General features: G+C 36.9%; 1 protein-coding gene across 24 annotated transcripts in view; it reads right to left on the bottom strand.

The window, feature by feature from the left end:
- The window catches only part of ADGRL3 (adhesion G protein-coupled receptor L3), a 755,368-nt gene that overhangs the window by 155,786 nt on the left and 577,571 nt on the right, over positions 1-22,011 (bottom strand). The window lies entirely within an intron of this gene.

Genomic DNA, 22,011 nt, shown 5'->3' with positions numbered 1-22,011 from the left:
AGCCTATTAAGTGTGCATTAGCATTGTGTCTAAAGAACAATGTACATGACTTGATTTAAAAAATACTTCATTGCTAAACAACATTAAGCATCATCTGAGGCTTTAGCAAATTGCAATCTTTCTGCTGGTGGAGGGCCTGGCCGTGATGTTGAGGCTGCTGCCTGAACAGGGAGGTGGTGGCTGAAGGTTGTGACTGCATTAAAATAAAATAACAATGAAGTTTGCTGCATCAGTAGACTGTCCCTTTTGTGAATGGTTTCTCTACAGCATGTGCTGCTGTTTGATAGCTTTTTAGATACAGAAGAAATTTTGGAGCCAATTCCTTCAAAACCTGCCATTGCTTTATCAACTAAGTTTATGTAATATCGTAAATCTTTTGTTGTCATTTCAACAATCCTCACAGCATCTTCACCAGGAATCGATTCCAACTCAAGAAACCACTTTGTTTGTTCCTCTATAAAGAGCAAATCTCCATTCGTTAAAATGTAATCATGAGATTGCCGCAATTCAGCCCCATCTTCAGGCTCCGCTTGTAATTCTAGTTCTCCTGCTACATTTGGCGCACTCACTGAAGTGGCACTTTTAATTTCCTTCAAGATCCTTTCCTTTGCAGTCACAACTTGACTAACTGGGGGCAAGAGGCCTAGCTTTTGGCATTTCAGCTTCTGACGTGCCTCCCTTACTAAGCTTCATCATTTCTAGCTTTTGTTTTAAAGTGAGAGATGTGTGACTCTTCCTTTCACTTGAGCACTGAGAGGCCACTGTAGTGTTATTAATTGGCCTGATTTCAATATTGTTGTCTCTCAAGGAACAGGGAGGCCCAAGGACAGGGAGATAGGCATGGGAATGACTGGTTGGTGAAGCAATCAGAACACACAACGTGTACAGATTAAGTTTGCTGTCTTATATCTGCATAATTCGTGGTGCTCCAAGATAATTACGATAGTAATAGCAAAGATCAATATAACAAGTATAATAATAATGAAAAAATTTGAAATACTGTGAAAATTACCAAAATATGACACAGAGACAAGAAGAAAGCAAATGGTGTGGGAAAAATGGCACCAATGTAGAGTTGCCACAAACCTTCAGTTGGTAAAAAAAAAAATTCATCTGAATAGCACAATAAAGGTAAGTGTAATAAAATGATGCACGCCTATAATAATATACATAATTATTTAAAAATGGCAATATGGATTTAAAAGTACTTGGCAAAGTAAGTGACAGAGAATAACAGATTAATAAATGTTTACTATACGTAATAATACTGCTCTTTATTTCTTAATTCAACCTAGGATTATTTACTGCTTACTATGAGCCAACTGCTATTGTAAATACTGGGGACACAGAAGTGAACAAAACACTGACACCAATAACAACAAATCCCTGCCCTCATGAAGCTTACATGTTAGGAGGAGAGCTAAACAATGTATATGATGAAAAATGAAATTTAGTATATTAGATATTACAAACTGCTAAGGATAAGAAGAAGAAGACATAATGCAGGGAAAAGTAATGGGGAGTGTTGGGGCAGGAGACTGCATGTTTTACAGGGTGTCAGGCATGGTCTAGTTGCTAAGATGACAAGGAGGACCTGCTGGGAGTGGCTGAGTGAGAGATGTGAGTAACCGGGTGGCATTCCAGGCAGAGGGAACAGCATCTGCAAAGGCTCAGACACAGTGAAGTGGCCAGTGTGGCTGGACCAGAGTGTGTGAGGGAAAAGCAGTATATAATGAGGTCAGGGCAACAGTGGAAGATAGTAGCACATGGGACTTTACAGGTAATGGTGAGGACTTTGGTGATAACTCCATCTGGTGTGGGAAGCCACTGGAAAGTTTTGAGCAGAGGAATGAAGTGATGTGACTTAACGTTTAATAATATCACTTGGCTTGCTGTGTTTAAGAGTGGCTGAATGGGAGAAGAAAAGTAGGGAGGGCAATGATTTATTCAACTATATATCTGAGGCTGCAGTGGTGATGATGATGACTCGAACGTATGGGACGCATTCATATAAAAAAGAGCAGAGTGATGACCCAGGAGTGTAGGCAAAAATTTGAGACTCTGGTTTATTAAATACTAGAGACAGGAGGAGATGGCTTTTGAATATGAATACTATGATCCTTAATGACATATAGTAGGTGCTCAATAATTGTTGGTCAAACTGATATTTTCCTTTTTTAACAAGATTTATTTATATTTATTTATTTATTATTTTTAGAGAGCAGGGAAGAGAAAGAGAAAGAGAGGGAGAGAAACATCATTGTGTGATTGCCTCTCACATGCCCCCTACTGGGGACCTGGCCTGTGACCCAGGCGTGTGTCCTGACTGGGAATCGAACTGGCAATCCTTTGGTTCGCAGGCTGGCACTCAATCCATTGAGCTACACCAGCCAGGGTACCCTTTGTATTTTTTTAATAAAAGAAGATTCAGAGTTTTTCTCATGCAAATTCTCCAGCTCCCTCTCTTACTGTTATTTATTTAAAATTGAAACAACCACATAAATATATAGTCCACACAGGAAGTTTTATAAATTTTCTATGAGAATATGCCTAAAGATTCCTGACTTACAAACAGTAAAGTTACACTGGTGTTCTCATTACTGTAAAATTTCTATCAAGTGTTAATTTATGTGAATATCAAGTAAACCTTGGTGGTGAGAAATCAATCAAACAAACAAACAGGGGGAATAAATTCATCTGAATTTCAGTTTACTGATTCCTTGACAACCAGCAGCACATTCAAGAAGGGTAAGTAGTTGAATTGTTGTTAGGATTTAGAATAATTTCTTACTCCTAGCTTTGGCATTATAATGTATTCCCTAGTTTTAACATTAATGTTATCTAGTTACTGGAGTTATTGCCTGATATCTGCAGTGACGTATGTCTTATTATTAAGTTGTGAATTGTAGTTTACCTCTGAAGATACAGCAATACTGAAATATAGGTGTTATGCATGACATTTACAAGTATGAAGTTAAAATAAATTTTTAAAGTCATTCTCTATTTGGAAATGAAATATTTAAATTGAACAGTAAAGAAGAGCTCATCATTTAAGCTCCTGTTTATTTAAGAACACAATGTTAGAAACTTTGATCCATTACAGGTGCTTAAAATGTATATTTGTCCACCCTTGTTACAAATGCAAAGGTTTCCAAGACACTGATAAAATATAAGGCCCTGTTCTAGGGTAGCCACGGTTATTTGGTTTGTTGTTGATAGTTAAAATCTAGGGGAAAAAAGGATGATATTATATTTCTTTTAAGTGCCTTAACCATTTCTTTAAAAACAACTCAAGCACTGATATCTCAAATAAACCTAAGTGTGACATAAAGAAGAGGTCCGATTAGCTGCTAGAATGGAAATATCAGGTTGTACAAAAGAGGGTCCTGCTCCTAAAAGAGCTTGTAAGGTGGGCAGGCCTCCTTGATGATGAGTCATACAAACCAAAGTGTAGCTCTTCACCGTGCCCACCGTCTAACACTGGTGAGGCCACCAAACAATTATCAGGTGACCTCAATAATACAAAGGAAAAGAAAGCTAAATATAAATGGGTCTTAAATTCAAGTGAAACCACAAAAATATTGGAATTCCTTCAAGATCACTTAACTAACATACAGATTACAAACTTGATAGATACATCACTCTGCCAAAAACATATTTACACTCTACAACAGCAATTTTCAGCCTTTTTCATCTCATGGCTCACATAAATTAATTACTAAAATTCTGTGGCACACAAAAATATACATTTTGCCTGACTAAAAATAATAGGTATAATTTTGCTTGTTTTACAAAAAATAATATTAATTATCTACCTTTTTTTTGCTCCATAGTGACTTTTTAAAAAATCAGGTGCTTATACTTGTGTATATGGATTTCTGTTACCAAAATTAACCAATCAGATGCGAACTGATTTTGTGACATGATCGATCAGATGTAACTCTGTTATACGACCTATGTATTTATGGTTCAAGACAGGACATTCATGCCAGATGGCTATGGCCGTGTTGGCTGTTGTAGTTCTTTTTATTTGACAATCTTGGGGAAAAGAGGTCAGTGCCCTTGACTAAATAGTCAGGTATTGCATGTTTTAAAAATTCTTGTGGCACATGGGTTGAAAATTGCTGCTCTACGACTCTTCTCGAGTGCAGAAAAATTTGACATTCTACTTTGTTTCCCATGCACATATGCTACCTGAGATTCATTAGACACTCAATAATGCCTGAGGGGTGAGTGACAGAATGACTATCTATCCTGTATTCCGAAGAGTATTTTCAGTATAACTATGTATAAATTTGATAAAGTTGGATTATATAATGTGGTCACCTGCTCCAGATTAAATTTTGTAAGAAGTCTTAATATACTAGAGTTTCAAATTTCTTGCTTATACAGTATCAATAGCCATAATATCAGTAGCAGAAGTTACAGACCTAGGCTCTCAAGAAGCTTAAATATTTATATAGATACTATTAATTCATAATTACTTGCACCTAAAATAAAGGAAAGGGTATGAACTGTCTGTGTTGAACTGAGGATTAAGTGGTTGAGTGATTTGGCCAAGGTATTTTCTGTTACAGATTCAGGAACAGAATTCATGACATTTATCTCTAAGACAAATGTTTTCAACTAATCCTCAAGTTGAGAATTTAGCAGCTTCTCCTCACTCATCTGTGCACCAAAGAATTTATTTTCTTTTGACATTCATGCAAACCATGCCTACCCATCACCTTCCAAATTAATAGAATAACACAAACCTCCCTGTTTTGCTTTCTCCTGATTGTTTTCTGTTTAAGAGACTGGAACTGTGCATTCTACAAACAGTGAAAAATGAGTCTGAGAAGCCAGTTGATTCTGTGAGGAATCTGCCCACAAGATAACACTTTTCATAGTTTTCTAAAAAACAACAATCATAACAGATCATCCAGACATATACATATGTACACACAAATGTATGCACATCATGTATATATTTCAAATTGCTAGAGAAAACACGTAAATAAAATAGATTGATTATACTGGACTCTTGTACTCCAAAAAAACTTTGCTTATATTTGAAAACCTGTGAGGAGACCTTGAGAGCTTCCTAAACAGTTCATTTACTGCATTAATAATAAAATAAAAGGCAGTGAGGAGTCCTACTAGGAGCATTGATTTTAGGTTCAAATATCAGATACTTATCTACTAGCAAAAGTGTGGCTTTAAGCAAATTAATCTTCCAGAATGTCAGAATTTCCTATGTTTACCAGTGTGGTGACTGAGGTGATTGTGAAGGTGGGGAGAGAGGGGTGAGTAGAGGAGGAGGAAGAGGGCATAAAGGGGATAAAAGGTAATGGAAAAACTATAATAAAATATTATACTGGAAAAATATGGATTTCTATATTTACTTTGACAATACTGACATATAATAGACATTCAGTAATAATAACATTATTATAATTAAATGTAATTATCCAAAGATGCCATCAACTCTGTTTCAGGGGAGCTATAAATAGCCATCTAACTTAAAAAGGTGAATTATTTCCTGCATTTCTATAATATAAAGACAAGCCAGCCTGAAGTAAAATTATAACATTTATCTTTTTTTTGCTTTGTTGTTCAGTTACAGTTGCCCTGCCTTTTCCCCCACTGTCTCCTCTACTCTGTCTCCCCACTCCCACAGTCAATCCCCCCCGTTGTGCATGCCCATGAGTCCTCCATTTGTGTTCCTTTGCTTGCCCCTTCCCCTTCTTTCCCCCATTACCCTGTTGCCCCCTCCCCTCTGATCACTGTTAGTTTGCTCTTTATTTCCAAGGCTCTGGTTCAATTTTGCACATTTGTTTGTTTTGTTGATTAGGTTCCACTTATAGGTGAGATGATATGGTATTTGTCTTTTACCACCAGGCGTATTTCACTTAGTATAATGCTCTCCAGATCCATTCATGCCATCACAAAAGGTAGGAGTTCCTTTTTTCTGCTGTGTAGTATTCCATTTTGTAAATGTACCACAGATTTTTGATCCACTCATTTATTGATGGGCACTTGGGCTGATTCTAGCACTTGGCTATAATAAATAATGCTGTTGTGAACACTGAGGTATATAAAGTTTATCTTTGTCACCTCAGTCTTTCAAGGACATTGAAAACCCCAATAGTAATCTACTACTTACTTTACCCAAACCAGTTTAGGAAGATGTGTCAGCCTTTTATCTCACTAGAATGGAAGCATTTTTTTAAAGAAAAAAAAACAGGTAAATAAAGAGAAAATATTTCTTTAAAATCATTTGCTTGCTATGTGGTATTTCAAATTTTGAGATAGATTTTGGAAGGCATATAGGGTATACCATTTTTTAAAATTCAGCATTTAGCTTCAGAAATAAAATAGAGGGGGGATGAGACAGGAAAGGGCCATTTTCAATCAATATTGAAATGTATACTATGAATAAGATCAAACTATTATGGAATTCAAATTACAGATGGCCCATATAACTTTGGATGGAGTTCACAAGTGATAACAAAGTACTACCAGTAGTTTCATCTCTTGGAAGTACAGAATGGTCTTCACATAGGGGAGTATAGAAAATTTGTACAACATTCTCCATAGGCCGGACTTTAGAGTCTTTTTGGCAGCCCAAAAGTCCGAAGAAAGATTGCTGCTATTTTGCTGAGCATCTATCCTCAGTGCCTTGAACAGCAAGAGACACCGAGGAGGTAATTAATATTTTGTGTATACATGCATGCTAATCAACTGCCTCAATTCACTCCTGTTTGATTGTAACAGTCTTTTTTGTCATTATTTTGAAATATGTATAACCTCACAGGAAGTTACAAAAACAGTACAAATAACCTTTTTCCTCAGCTTCCCTTGATGATGAAAACTTACATTGCCACAATATTATATCAAAGCCTATTTGATTGTTAATGATTGTTAATTTGACAAGATTTTAATATTTAGTCTTCATCATTTTTAACCTGTAATCATTTATGCAATCACGTGTATATGCAATTTTATCTCAATGTTCAGATTTGTGTGACCACCACCACATTCAAGGCACAGAACTTACCTTGTACCTTTACATAAGAAATGCCTTGTGTCATACCTTTTTGTACCCATCCCCTCACCCCCAATCCTATTTCCTGATACCTACTTATCTATGCTCCATTTCTATAGTTTCCTCCTTTCAAGAATATTATATAAATGAAATCATAGGCATAAACCCTTTGGAGATTGACCTTTTTTCACAAAGCATAACGCTCTTGAGGTCTACCCAGGGAGCTGCAGCTGTCAATATTTGGCATCTCCCTGCATCATTCCATGAATACCCAGAATCTGTCTTTCATCTTGTACCTGGAGTGATCTCTGAGAAAAGTAATATGGTGTTGTGGCTCCTTAAAAGCTCCCACCTGGTCATCTTATAAATTTGAAATCTTTAAACATGGCTTAAAAGCTTGCTAATCCCCACCCTGCTACCTCTCAAACCTCCACGCCTTTGCTCTCTCCCTTCTAACCACTAAATTTATCTCCTGTGTCCCAAAAAGGCCCTTTCTCATCTTCAATGGTGCAAATGTTTCTTTTTGAAGTACTTTCTTCTGAATCTTAACTACTTTCTCTTCCACATCACACTCCCCTTTAAATCACTAATCCTTCCAATATATAATCTATAGTTATCACAAACAGAAAATGGGAATGAGTAAAACTGTTACTTTAGATTACTCATACTTGAATAAAAATATATGTTTACTATTTTTAGAGCATACTTTAGAATAAAAACTCAAGATTTTATTATTCCTGGGGGTGATATTTTTTTTACACCACCAGCTAGGCAGAGCCACATGAAGGGGCATCTGCAAATGAGTACCAGCTCCACCACTTTCTAGCAGAGAGATGTTGGCAGGTATCTAAACCAGGAGGAGTGTTAGTTCCATATAAAATATTAGGTAAAATACACTTATGAATAATAATGCAATATTGTAAATCTAGTACAGTTTCTGGCACATAGTATGTGCTTAATAAATATTGGGTGTGCTTGTGAATATATAAGCTACACAAATGGTGCAAACATAAAAGGAAGTTATTTGAAGGAAAAAAGAGAAAAATCTATTTGACTATATAATTTCCATGTCCCTAAAAATTATGCACAATGTGTGCAACTTTCTCCTATGAAAGTGAAAAGCACACTTGGTGTGCACCATAACACAATTTCAGCAGTCATCACACATGCATCAAAGAGCACAGAATATGTCTTACAGTACGTGTACTAGTGGAAATATCTGAAAATAACTGGTTATTTGTATATCTTACCAGAACACAAATGGATAAAATTCAATGCAATCAACACAATCTTGTTCATTAACACTTGTGCCTCCTTGTTTAATGATGAATCTCTTTAATATTTTAACCTTTGTAGTATCACATTCTCACCATTGAAATTAATTTCCAACAATGTGAAATTAATTTCCAATACTGTGTATGAGCTAATCTGGTTTGTATGAAAGGCAAAGGCAAACAGTTAATGTAAAAGTAAACAGAGAAAGTTTCCCAGCAAGGCTCTAGCAAACAAATTTTGTTATAACAAATTAAATTTAATTTATGGTAGAGGGAAATTCAATACTTATTTTTCTGTTATTTAATTCCCATTACTTTCAGTTACTATTATTCCATTTAACCTATTTACAATTAGGTATTTTAAATGTGGAAGAATCATCAGTAGCAATGAAGAAGAACCCAAGATATTTTTTCCACATCCCAAATCCCCAATCGTTCATCTAATGTGAAAATTCTTAATACAGAGCTAGAAAATGAAACAGATGAGGGGACAGACAAACAATGATCAAGTACAGGCCTGCAGAGAAGCAGGGCACTTAGATATCAATGCAAACATTCCACACAAATGAAAAAGTGGTGGTGACAGTCATCTGTGGTCTCCCCTGTAGATCCCTCAATGACAGTATGCATATTTTACAGGCAAGTTTTTAACATTTAGCCTATGAATTTTTAATAAATAGCAACAGTTTTAAAAATGCAAAAACAGATAAGAACCTCCCTCTAGCAGACAGATTTCTAAATGTCCCCTACAATCCCTACCTACTGATATTCATACTTTTAAAAAATTTTTTACCCTTGCATGTGGGTGAGATCTGTCATTGCTTCTACCCTACAGAAAATGGCAAAGGTGGTGGGATGTATGTGAACACGTGCACAATTGATCTCACTTATAACTGTAATATCTGTCTTGTGAGAAGGCTTTCCCTCCTAGCTTTGAAAAAGCAAGCTGTCGTTTTGTGAGCTGCCTGTAGAGACGGCTATGCGACAAGGGGCTGAGGACCTCAGCCAGTAAGGAATGAGACCCTCAGTTTGACAGTTCACAAAGTGCTGAGTGCTGCCAAGGACCACATGAACTTGGAAAGAGATTCTTTCCCAGCTGAGCATTCAGATGTGAACTCATGGCATTACGACTGCAGCTTTATAGAAGACCCACCTAAGCTGGGCCTGGAGTCCTGAACCAAATAATATGTGACACGACAAATGTGCATGCTTTAAGCCACCAAATTTGGGGTAGCATTGTTATACACAGTGGGGCAAAAGTAAGTTTACAGTTGTTCGTATGGAAAATAATATAATAATTAGTACATAATAATACAAGAAAAAACTTTTACTTATAACTGTAAATCTCCTTTTGATCTACCCTGCATACCAGTAGTAACTTAAGCCCTAAGTCTTTCTCCAGTTTGTGAATTAGAATGAAAAGTTATATGATTTGTATTCATATCTTTATTTAGAGAAGTAATTCCCAACCTTAATGTGACTGACATTTTAGAACACACAAGTCTTTGTTGGGTGGGTGTGAGTGAAGGGGGTTGTCCTGTGCATTGTGGATGACCACCAAAATCCTTGGACTTTATACACTAGATGCCAATGGTACTACCTCCAGTTGTGACAACCAAAAGTATCTTTAGAGCCCTGGCTGGGGTGGCTCAGTAGACTGAGTGCCAGCATGCAAATCAAATGGTCTCTGGTCTGATTCCAGTTGGAGCACATGCCTGGGTTGCAGGCCAGGTCCCCAACAGAGGACATGTGAGAGGCAACCACACATTGATGTTTCTCTCCCTCTTTCTCCCTCCCTTCTCCTCTCTCTAAAAATAAATGAATGAAATCTTTAAAATATATATCTCTAGGAGTTGCCAATGTTCTGTAGGGGTGAATCACCTTTGTTTGAGAACCAGATGTACAGGAATTTATTTACCTCTACTTGGTATTTGTTCATGACAGGGCTACTGAATGCTGACAAAGTTTTTAGGATCTTTTAGGATCTTTTACATTAATCTAAACATGAAATGGCTGGATGGTTGCTTTTCAAGTTGTGAAAGGTCTCAAAACCTGTAAATTAAAGGAAATTGAACAGCTTTCATAAAACACAGATTACGCCTTTTCAATTTCTAGTGATTCAAATACTTTTAAGACCCACTTCCACAAATCACACATTAATATTTAAAATGTGGTTTTCTTTAGCTGTTTTACTGAAGGACAACATACATCCCAATTGCATGCTTGAATGGGGTCAAGAATGGGCAAGGGAACTGGTAAGAGAAAAAGAAACTGTAGTGGCTTCATGCTTTCTGATTTCGGCGATTACACTGCAAACTCTGCTACTCTCCTGTTTACTACGTTATGTCTGCCTTCCAGAGATGTTCAAATGCCTCTAGTGTCCAGTTGCTTTCTGAGTGAGAAATCCGGGAATGAAACTTCTGGCTTCACTGCCACTTCATTCAATGATCACAAATTTGTAGCTTTCACATAAGCATACCTCATAGATATGTTCTCAAGTTAAACATTTAAGGGAAGAATCATGAAAAACAAACAAAGCTGCTCTCTGGAACCAGTTGGCTTCTTTCCCTTTCTGTTTATTATACAGTTGGAGTCACATCATTAACATGCAAATCATACTGCACTACAGTGCATTTTAAACAAAGCATTGAAAGCAGGACTTGTAATTTCTATATGGGTTGACAAAAGGATTTTACCTTAAAAGCATAAAATAAACTCTGATCACTTTGTGCTTACATTTTAGAACTAAATGATAATTTTAAAACTGAACAAAGAATATTAATACTTCGCTAACCTTGCCCATAGACAGTGTTTAAGTTACCCTGATCCCAGTGTGAAAATTTAAATACTGCTATAACCAAGGTAAACAAAAAATACTGATTTTTAAAATGCTGTGTGCTTTGTTCTGGAAGACAAAATGTTTTATCTTGTTTGGCTTGCTATGCATTCTTTAAAATAAGGTAAACATCGAGACTAGCAACTGACTTCAGATGGATTAAATAAAAGTCTGAGCTCACCCATGGGAAAAGTCTAAAATAAATAATAAACAAATGTAAATCATCTTATAAATTATATATCTTTAGTGTCACTAGCACTTCTAAGTAGATGATAATGTAAACTAGTATGGAAAGGACAGGAAAATTAAAATAGTTTCAGAGACTCCACTCTTATTGAGAGGGAGAGAAGTTTCCTTCAAGAGGCCACACAACTAACAATGATCATTACATTTCATTACATTCCGCTGCTCATCTCCCTTCCAGGGTTCTCTCCTCTCTATAGGCTATCCCTTCAAACTCCTTAGTGTATCTGTAACACTAAGGATCCTTCATAGCAGGGCTTCTCCTTTCTTCAACAGCCTTTTTGTAACCACACCCCATTAACTATCCTCTGGTCCAGTTTTTCCTAGTGTCTAAACACACCAGTCTGTTTGAGATCTGGGTGTGTCTGTCACTTCCTTTATGTGATAGAACAGCATGAATCAGTACTTCATTCTTTTCAACTGCTGGGTTATATTCTATTTATGAATGTACCACATTGTATTTATCTGTTCATCTGTTGATGGGCGTTTGGGTTGTTTCCACTTTTTGTCTGCTATGAATAAACGCTGCTATGAACATTTGCATACACTTTTTATGTGAACATATGTTTTAATTTTCCTTGGATATACACCAGGAAGTGAAATTGCTGGATCGCATAGCAGCTCTTTGTTTAACCGTATGAAGAAATGTCAGACGGTTTCCCGAAGTGGCCACACTGTTTTGTAACCCCCCAGCAGCAGTATATGAGTGTTCCAATGTCTCCATATCCTTGACAACACTTAAAGTTATCTGCCTTTTTTATTACAGCCTGTCTAGTGCTTATAGAGTGGTATTTCATTGCAGTTTTAATTTGCAAGTCTCTGATGGCTAATAACGTTGTCCATCTTAGCATGATATTGATATTTTATATTTTCCTTGGATAAATCTCTACAGATCCTTGGGGCAATTATTAATTGGGTTATTTGATTTTTTATTATGGAATTATGAGAATTCTTTATATATTCTGAATACATGTCTCTTCAGATATATGATTTATGAATAATATCTCCAGTTCTGTGGGTCTCTTTTCACTTTTTTTTTCCTTCTTTTTAAAGAAGCATCAATGTGCGGTTGCTGGGGCTTATGGCCTGCAACCCAGGAATGTACCCTGGCTGGGAATCGAACCTGGGACACTTTGGTTCCCAGCCTGCGCTCAATCCACTGAGCTACACCAGCCAGGGCTTCTTTTCACTTTTTTAACAGTGACATCTAAAGTATAATTATGTCTTGTTTTAATGAAGTCCAATGCATGCATTTTGCTATTTTGTTTGTGCTTTTGGTGTCATATTGAGGAAACTATTGCTTAACTTAAGGTCATGATGATTTACTATGTTTTCTCCTAACAATTTTATAGTTTAAGCTCTTATATTTAGGTTTATGAGTTAATTTTGTGTTTTATAATCTATGAGTCCAACTCATTAGCCTCATTCATTAAGATGAGGCTAATGAAGTGTCCTGGCAAGATCTGTAAAAAAGACTACTATTCTTTTCCCATTGAATTGGCTTGTTTCCCATTGGCTTGTTTATAACTTTTTGTGTCTGGTGTATACTTCCTCATCATTCAAAGAAATTCAAGTTCTACTCACGCTGTCATCAGTTATAGAACTCTGTTGTTTTAAATCTTAAATCTGTGAAATGAATATCACAAGAATGGGAATTAAATATTGTTTTTTTTTTCATTTTTGAAACTCTAAGTGCCTGCTACATAATAGGCATTCAGTAAATGTTTTGTAAATTAAAGAAGAACCTTTCAGGTTGATCTGGGATGACTGGAAGTATGCTGATGACTAATAATATGAATGGAAGGCATTTAAATTTGGGTTGAAAAGCTATAAAAGTAAGCTGAAGTGATACTTTCCAGTATTTTGATTGTCTTGCTAAGGACTTTAATTGCCCACTAAATTAGTTAGAAACTAAAGCTTCTATTGAGGTTTATAAGCAGAGAATGAAGTTCTGTTTTAGGAAGATTAATTTGGCAACACAATACAGAAGATAAGAGAAAAGAGAAAGAAGGAGTAGAAAGAACAGCTAGTAGGTTATTATAATAGACAGCAGGGCTAAAGGACAAGAGGGTCACAATGGCACTGGTAATGGAAAAGGTAGTGTGCATTCTAAAATGCCTTTTCATTATTAGTTTGTTATCCAGACAGAGCTATCAAGCAGAGAATTAGAAATTCATTACTGGAGCTCAGAAAGAGTTTGGGTTATAAGAGTTTGGGTAGATTTGGTAATTATCTATTCAAATATGCTAATGATAGATGGGGGCATAGATGAAGATAATGAGGAAAGAAAGAAGAGGGACAGAGGGGAGAGAGACAGAGAGACTTATTGATATTTAGAAGACTCAGAACTGGCATTCAAGATTTACTGAAACCCAGAAGGAAATAAAAAGGTGGAAAAAAAATGAGAGAAGCTAGAGAATCTTCCTGAAAGACTTAATCCCTAACATACTTTCATATTTCTAGGACCTTTAAAAATTAAAGACATATTTTATTTATTGGCAAACAAAGGAAAAAATACATATCCTTGGACACATTTATGTTTCAGTTCTTCCATTCGTTAATTGTGTATGTCTAAATCACAAACTAAGCTGGATTTTCCATAACTAACTTCAGTGAAAATGGGATTACAATAAGTTTCAAACAAAGAAATCTGGGCTACAAAAAAAGTAACAGTGTACAAAGAAGGAAATCCTTTTTTCTTTATATATCTACTTAAGGGGCAGATCATAAGAAAATTCTACAAAAGAAATCCATGCATTTATATAAAGTAATGTGTGTTTGTGTTGTTACTAAGGAGGAGATGGAAATAATACAAATATGCACAGTATGAAAATAGTTTAAATGGCTTATAGATTATTGCCACTGAAAGTGATAAATGTGTAAGCTACATGGTGAGATATTTAAGTGTTTGCATAAAACATGTTTTAAAAATTGAATAAGTACAAGACCCAACATGTGCCTAATAAGTATTACCATGGAAAAACTGAGTAACTGGCATAGCACTGGAATAGACCATAAATAATAATACAAAATAAGTTATATTTTACATTTCTGGATTGAGTTACATAGATTTGTTAAGTAGTCATCATATTATTCTGTATGGAATATTTTATATTCCTTGATTTTATCTCAAGGTCCTTAAGTCATTGGGATATATTTTTTAGTATATTTATAGATACAACTTTATATAGTAATGTTATCAAGAATAATATTAAATCTACCATAGCATTACGGTAACTTACATTACAACCAATTATCTTATATATTGAGTCAGAAGACCCTTAAACAAAAAATAAACCTTACTCTTACATATTGTATTGACCTAAATACAGAATTGACATTTCATGTTAACCTGCATATTATGAAAGACACTTAGAATGTACCAGTCATTTTAAAAGGTTCTCTGGTTCACCCTTTCATAACATAAGTTAGATTATATTCCTTTTTTTGGACTATGGCCCATGTTCATACAAATATACTATCAACTATACTATTATCAGAAACACACAACAGTGATATTTTGATTAAGTGACATTTCCTGTAAAGAAAAAAAGGTATAAATTAAAAAAAAAATGCCCATTATGTTTTACTAGTATTCCAAATGTATTTAGTAAAACTCCAATATAACGGTTATTAAAGAACTTTAAGAAATAAACAATAATAATGTTCTTCCTTACTGGAACAAATTCAAATAGCAAAACAAACAAACAACTCTTTGCTCACATTTTACCATAAACATTGGATGACTTCACTAGTTTAAGGTGCTGCTTCAAATATTCTATAGCATTAATGCACTAATCAGGTTCCATTTTACAGCTCCTACTTTAAAAGCCATGCACTGTCTGATCTTAGACCCCACTACATGCCCTTAAATTCAACTCCACTCAAATTTCTTGGTTTGGTAATGTTTTGGGAAAATATATCAACTATACCATTTTTGGGAGGGCAATTCTAGTAACTATCAAAAACAACTATGTACTTAGAAGTATTTCAGGGAATCGGAAGGTGAATCTTCTCTACTTAACTGGGAGAAATTCGGTCCTATGTCATCTGCCAGAATATCCTCTCGCAGGTGTACCTTCTGGGTCTCCTGCCTCTCTTTCTCTCTAATGGTCTCCCCTCTCATTAACTGTCATGTTTACTTAATTAACTATTGGGTGCTGATATGATTATCTCAAAAAGTCATTTACATTTAGATGTAAGTTTCTGTTGGTTTAATCTAACCAGTAATAATGCAAATATTCTCTAGCATATCTGTTAGAAAAAATAAAAGATATGAGCTGATACCATAATCCTCTTTCTGCTATTTTTAACTGAAGAAACAGAATTTGAAGGCCAAGTACACAAGAATTTTCCATATTGTAATCAAAATAAGCTTGAGACAAAGTCAGTGAGATCCTTATAGAATCTGTGCATAATCTCTCCTGTGCCTACATTTGCCTCTCAGGGAGTACAGCTGAATGTCATGAGCTTTGGAAGAGCTCAGGAGTTTTTCTTTTGTCTTACTTAATTTTGTTTTTCAACCAGCATGTGGAGGGTTGATCAATGTGACACTACCTTTAATCCCTAAAACAGAATTGCAACAGACATGAGAAAATAATATTCCCTCAAAGAGGGCTGGAGGGTATGCTCGAGGGAGAGATGCATTTTAGTTAATGTCAGAAAGTGAAAGGAGTCTTTGGTCGAAAGACTAACTGTACAGGGAGTTCTTTAATTATGAGGTTTCGGAAAGCATGTTGGAAAGCTTGGAGGCTTGGGGTGTTTTCCAGCCTCACTGTTGACAGGAAGAAAGACAATGAAATAGTTTTGGGCCAGTACCAATCATACCTAAATTTCTCCTGACACAGAAAACATATATGCTGAAGGCAGGCTGACCAGCTCCAGAGAGCAAACATGATGTCACTGAAGACTGCAGGCACTCCGAGGTGCTCACTGTGCTGCTGCAGCTGGAATGGTAATGTGCCTGTGAACACACTCGCATACAAAGGCAGGACATCTGCCACCATCCAATCTATTTCAGTTACTGAGGGGCTGGGCTGTTTGCTTTTCCCTCATTTAAACCTAATGAGAAAGAATTCATAGGGGCTTAATATGTATTCCCAAGTTTGAGGGGAGCAGAGGAAGAAAGGCCAAGGTACATTATGAATTAGCTATAATTCTACTTTACAGCTGAAAGCAAGGCTGCGTGAGTTTCTCAGGAACTAGGGGAGGGCTTGGCCTCGAAGTCTGAAGGGGGTTTTCTGAAGGTAAAAAGTAGCATCAGCAGAAGACTTGTACAGCTGGATTCCCAGGGGCAGAATAAGGAAATGTAAGTAGTCATCCAGCTGGAAGAACATGCATCATTCCAATTTACACAAAGCACACTCAAATATTCCTCAATGGGAGCTTTCAGTTTCAAAAACCAGCTCAAGCCAGAGACTCATCTTTATCCTTCCCATAAAGAAACTTTATCACATAAAAACTTTCCTGTGTGCCTTCTCTGCCCTGCCCTCTTTTCCTCCCACACCAAACCACTAGGAGCCAGAGGCAATCTGGCCAAGCCTGAGCAGCAAGTGGAGAAATGGAGAGGAAACCCGATAAGCAACCATTTCACATTACAAGCTTCCCACCTACAGTAATGAGAAGAAGGCAAAGTTTTGAAGAAATTTTACTCTCAATGAACTGCAGAAATTCTGCTACCATATGGAACTGTACATTGAATTTTAAATATGGGATTATTGTGTGGCAGGGGGACCCATAAAGGCAGGGAGACTTATGACAGGATTAAAACAAAGTTGTTTCATGATTGGACATGGGATCCTTATTTAACATGTTGATTACAGTCCAGTTGGTTACACTGTTCCAATGTAAGGTTGCAATGTAAGGTTGCAATGTAAGGTTGCAATGTTGAAGCACAGCTTTGCAGACATAACTTCTCTTTTAGAAACACTGTTGGGAGGACAGCCCTACAGGCTCCAAGCTTGTGGAAAGAAAAAGCCTAACACAGTTTTTTTTGAAGTGACTGGGGTCTGAAATTTAGTGGGTTGGTTTGTTTGTTTGTTTTGTTTGTTTTTAAATAGCTTTGTTGGGAGGGTTGGGATGAGGGTGAGGGTAGGGAATTGCTACTGTTACTATTTACAGTTATTAGTCAACCAAACATATCTTAGATACTGCTTTGTTTCGCAGAAAACTGACTGTGAAATTAATGGTCCATGATACTGATGATGTGGCAAAAAATCATGTCTAGAAACAACCATTACAAAAAGAGATGTTAATATTAGTACACTAACCAGTCTTCTTCAAATGCAGTCTAGGAGTTCCATGGATCTGAATGGGAAAAGGGGTTTCCCTTAGGGACATTTGTCACTATCTGGAAACATTTTTGGCTTTGACAGTTTGGAGGAATGATACTGTTTTCCAGTGGATAGGGGCCAGGGTTGCTGTTCAACATCCCAAAATGCAGAAGATTGCTCTCCTCAACAAAGAATTATTTTACCTCAAATGGCAAAATGCCAAATGGGCACCTGCCCAAAGTATAGAGGCTGAGAAACCCTGAATCAGGCAAGGAGGAGAAGAAATACAGATAAGATTTTTAGAAGTAATATTTTGCTATTAAATACAGTTGGTGTGTGTGTCTGTTGTTTCAGGAATATTTGGGGATCTGCCTGTTAGCTTAAGTGACACAAGGTGAGATTAATAAAGCAAAACATTATTTTACATTAGTAAGACTAGTAAAAACTAATTTCCACTTTGTTTTCTGTGTTAAATATTTGTTATTTTTGCTTTCCTGGCTTTTCCTCCCTCTTTTTGTGGAAATATCTCAAGTTTGCTTTGAGACACTTTCCTGTGCCTATAGACTTGTGAAATGCCACTCAAGATACCCTGCCCCGCCCTGGTCCAGAGGTGCGTCTGTGAGTCAAGCTAGGTCAACCGTACTTCCTGGCAACCTGTATCTGTGCTGAAGTGATACCAGGATAGTAGAGAGTCATCCTACGCCTTGAAGAAAATGGTGCCTTCAATTGTTTTGTTTTTTTTTTTTTTCTTGGTAAGTTTCAAGATTCTCATCTAAAATATTCACTTTATTGTTAAAGCCAAAATTTAATTTCATATCTTATGTTTAGTTTTATAGCAATCGCATTCAGTGAGATATAAATAAAATACTTAGCAAATTACAAACATTCATTCATAAGTAATAGCTTCTATGTTTTATCAAATAAGCTAAAAGTCCCTAGGTTCTGCATCATTAGGTATTTGAGCCAATTTTGGATCAAAGTAACACACTCATGACAGTGTACATCCCCCAAAAAACAACAAGAAAACCCACTGAAACAAAACATTATTTATTATGCTTCTGATTATTGCATTTTGTTTCAATGGCTTCACAGTTTTACCAGTTTTTCTAACCTGTTCCTTTTATTTGTCTTTGGGGCACTATTCATAGAACTCTCTCAGTTCAAATAAATGTATAATACCTTTTTTCTCAGTCAGTTCCACACCAGATTCAAAAAGTCTTGCTTGAAAATTCCATTATTTGCTCCAGCTTCTGCTAGTGACCTTAGGTTGATTTGTTGCCTCAGAAGTATAAAGTTATTCTAACCACAAATAAAAGGGAATACGAGATCGAAAATCTGACCTTCCACAGCCAGCATTACTATAGTTTCTGCATGTGTCTTAGGTAGTAAGTGACTTTCACAATAACATCTGAAACTTGGCTTTCTGGTGATCTCAGTTTAACATAAGTATCTGATACTCTGAGGCTTTGAAATGTTCGAATCAAAAGTAAGGTAGGGAAGAACCAGGATTTTACGCTAAACATATCAATATTTACTGAGGCTCATGAAAGGCTTTTGGCACTGAAGAGAATGGTATTTAATGACCCTTCTTGTTCTGATTGGGAGTTTGAATTCAGTAGAGAAATCATTATTGACTTAGAGAAGTTATCTTCGTAGATCAATTTCCAATATATCCTGCAGATTTACTGATAAATTAGAATGCATGGCAATCACTCATGAGTTAACTGAATGAATGATTGAAAAGATCTAAGTGGATTACTTTAAGTTTTTAAAACTAAGGACTGAAACTGAGGAACTGAAATTCCAAGGATAAGCTGCAGGGACACAGTGTGCCCCGGTAACAGCTCGGACGGAGTACACCATCTTTCACTTAAATGTATTGACACTGCTTTCAAGGTTTTGACGATAACCTGCTAGTCATACAAAATACAGGCTACAGAAGTTCATTTATTTAAAAACCACTTTCCTTTGGCTCTCTTGCAAAGCTAGACAGAATAATCAATGCGGACCAAACTTTCACATGGATGACTGCGATACAGCATTTCAATCCAAACACCTGTTAGAGCCTAATTAAAATATCCTTTAAAAACCAGTCTTTTCTAAAACCATGCCACACAAAAAAATCAATGTTTATGAAGCGATGCTTGTAGGATTGCAATTGCTTCAGACTGGGTCTGCATGCTGGCAGTGAGGTTTTGTGTCTTTTTTCTACTTTTTTTTTTTGCCAATAATAACTTACTGCCCTGTAGTTACAAAACATCTAAATTCCTCCCACAACTAATGTGATATATTTATAAGATTTGCATTACATAATGTTTGAGAAAAAAAAGGAATGACATGTGCACCTATGTGTGTGACTGTGTGTATACTGCTACCACCGTAAATATTCACTTTACCATTCTTCTTTAAAGACAAAGGGCAGGGATTCCTGTGAATGAGTGGCATCCAGACACCATGTGCAGTAGAATGTCTCCTTGTCAATAATGCATCGGTCTTTGTCTGTGAGTTCAGGGTATCATGCATATTACAAATGTCAGAACAGAAAAGGGTCATACTGTTCATCTGGTTCACCTTGCCCTTCTCAGAGCAGAGCCGCACAATGTTAAATGGCAAAGCTAGACTGCAAATGCCAGTCTCTGAAATCCAAGGCCTGTGTTCCTTCACCCATCTTATGTTTTCCCAAGCTACTAAATCAGAATCATTTTGGTGATGGCACCTAGGAAGCTGAATTTAGTCTGATCTACAATTTATGTCCCCACCCCTCCAAAACACCCCAAAACTTGTTTGTATGCACCCCCAGGATGAGAACCACTCACCTAGCAGGCGTGTAGTGCTGTGCCAGAGTGGTGTTGGAGCAGTGCTTCTCAGACTTTAGTGAACTTCAGAACCCCCTGCAGAGCCATTTAAACACGGATTCCTGGGTCACCTCGCAATCATTCTGATTTAGCCAGTCTGGGACAGAGTCCAGAAATTTGTAATGCTCCCAAGGGAGGCTAATGCTACAGTCCTAGGGAATCAAACCTCTGTGGAGACTAAGGCCACAAGTGTATGCAGAAACTCAGAGCAGAGGTTTCTCTATGGGTACGAAGCTGCTACAAGTAACAGCAAAGACCATGCATGAGGTGACAACAGTGGGCTTTGTTTCACCCAGGGCCAGATTTCTCAATATCCTATCAGAGGCCAGTCTCCTTCTCTTCTAACTCACATTTGACAATGTCAACAAATGACACTAGCTAAAAGTGAGCCAAGCCAGCTAAAACATGCAAGTGCTTGTGCTCTGGCTGATCTAGACTCTGACTTGTCATAGATATAGCCCTGCCCCATGGTTTCCATCTTTGGTGCATCTTTTGAATGTGGCCTTGGCATAAAGAAACCAATCTGCCCTGGTTTTCCTGAGACTTCCCCAGTTTTAAAACTAAAAGGCCTATACCATGATAAGCCCCTAAGTCCTGGGGAAACCAAGGAGATTGGCCACTCTTCCTTGCCATCCCTCATCAAAAGGGAGAGTTTAATTCACCTCTCTTGAGTCTTTGCTGTCCTTGTGACCTTCTTGTACCAAAAGATTGTTCCTGGAAGGATGCTACCCCTCTTGCAGGACAAGGTCATAAAAGGCTGTGTGGCTGCTGCTGTTCTCTTGGAACACCTGCTCCTCTGAGGGCTGTGCGGCATGCTCTTCCAGAAAGCTGACACTATGCTGAGAAAAGCCAGCCCCGCATGGGAAAGCCACAGGTAGGCATCCCAGTTGTCAGTTCTAGGAACACTTGAACATGAAGTAATCAAGCCCTGTAATAAAGCTTCCAGATGATTCCATTCCTAGTCATTCAAATCACCTTCAATGTTCAAGTGTTCTCAGCAGGAAGGGCCATAGACATCACAAAGCAAAAATAAACTGATTCCCCTATGTCTTGGATGAATGGCTGACCCCAGAATTCATGAGCAGAAATAAAATGACAGTGTATGTTACTAAATTTGGGGTGATTTATTATGCACCGATAGGTAGTCATAACCCCATCTAATTGGAAAGGTATCATCTGTGTCCCGATTTAGATGTGGCTCTGTGAAGACTGCTGTTCAAGCACGCTGCTTCTCAGTTGAATGTAATCTTTCATCCCTTTGATTCTTTCATTTATTCCAACCCAGTAATCTAATCTTTCAGAATTTTTTTCAAAACAGACCTTCATACGCACTAACTATTCATCAGGCATTACTTTAAATCAATAACCTATACTATTCTATGCAATATTCACAACACCCTGTGATGCTATTATTCCCCAGATGTCCAGGCTGACATTTTATAAGCACTGGATTCTGATTCAAATATGTGTTTCACTCCAAATCCTTGTTTGTAACAATCACACT

Source organism: Phyllostomus discolor, chromosome 1 (assembly GCF_004126475.2).
Source record: "Phyllostomus discolor isolate MPI-MPIP mPhyDis1 chromosome 1, mPhyDis1.pri.v3, whole genome shotgun sequence".
Classification (NCBI taxonomy): Eukaryota; Metazoa; Chordata; class Mammalia; order Chiroptera; family Phyllostomidae; genus Phyllostomus; species Phyllostomus discolor.
The sequence above is the reverse complement of the archived record's forward strand: the minus strand, read 5'-3'. Positions and strand labels throughout refer to the sequence as shown.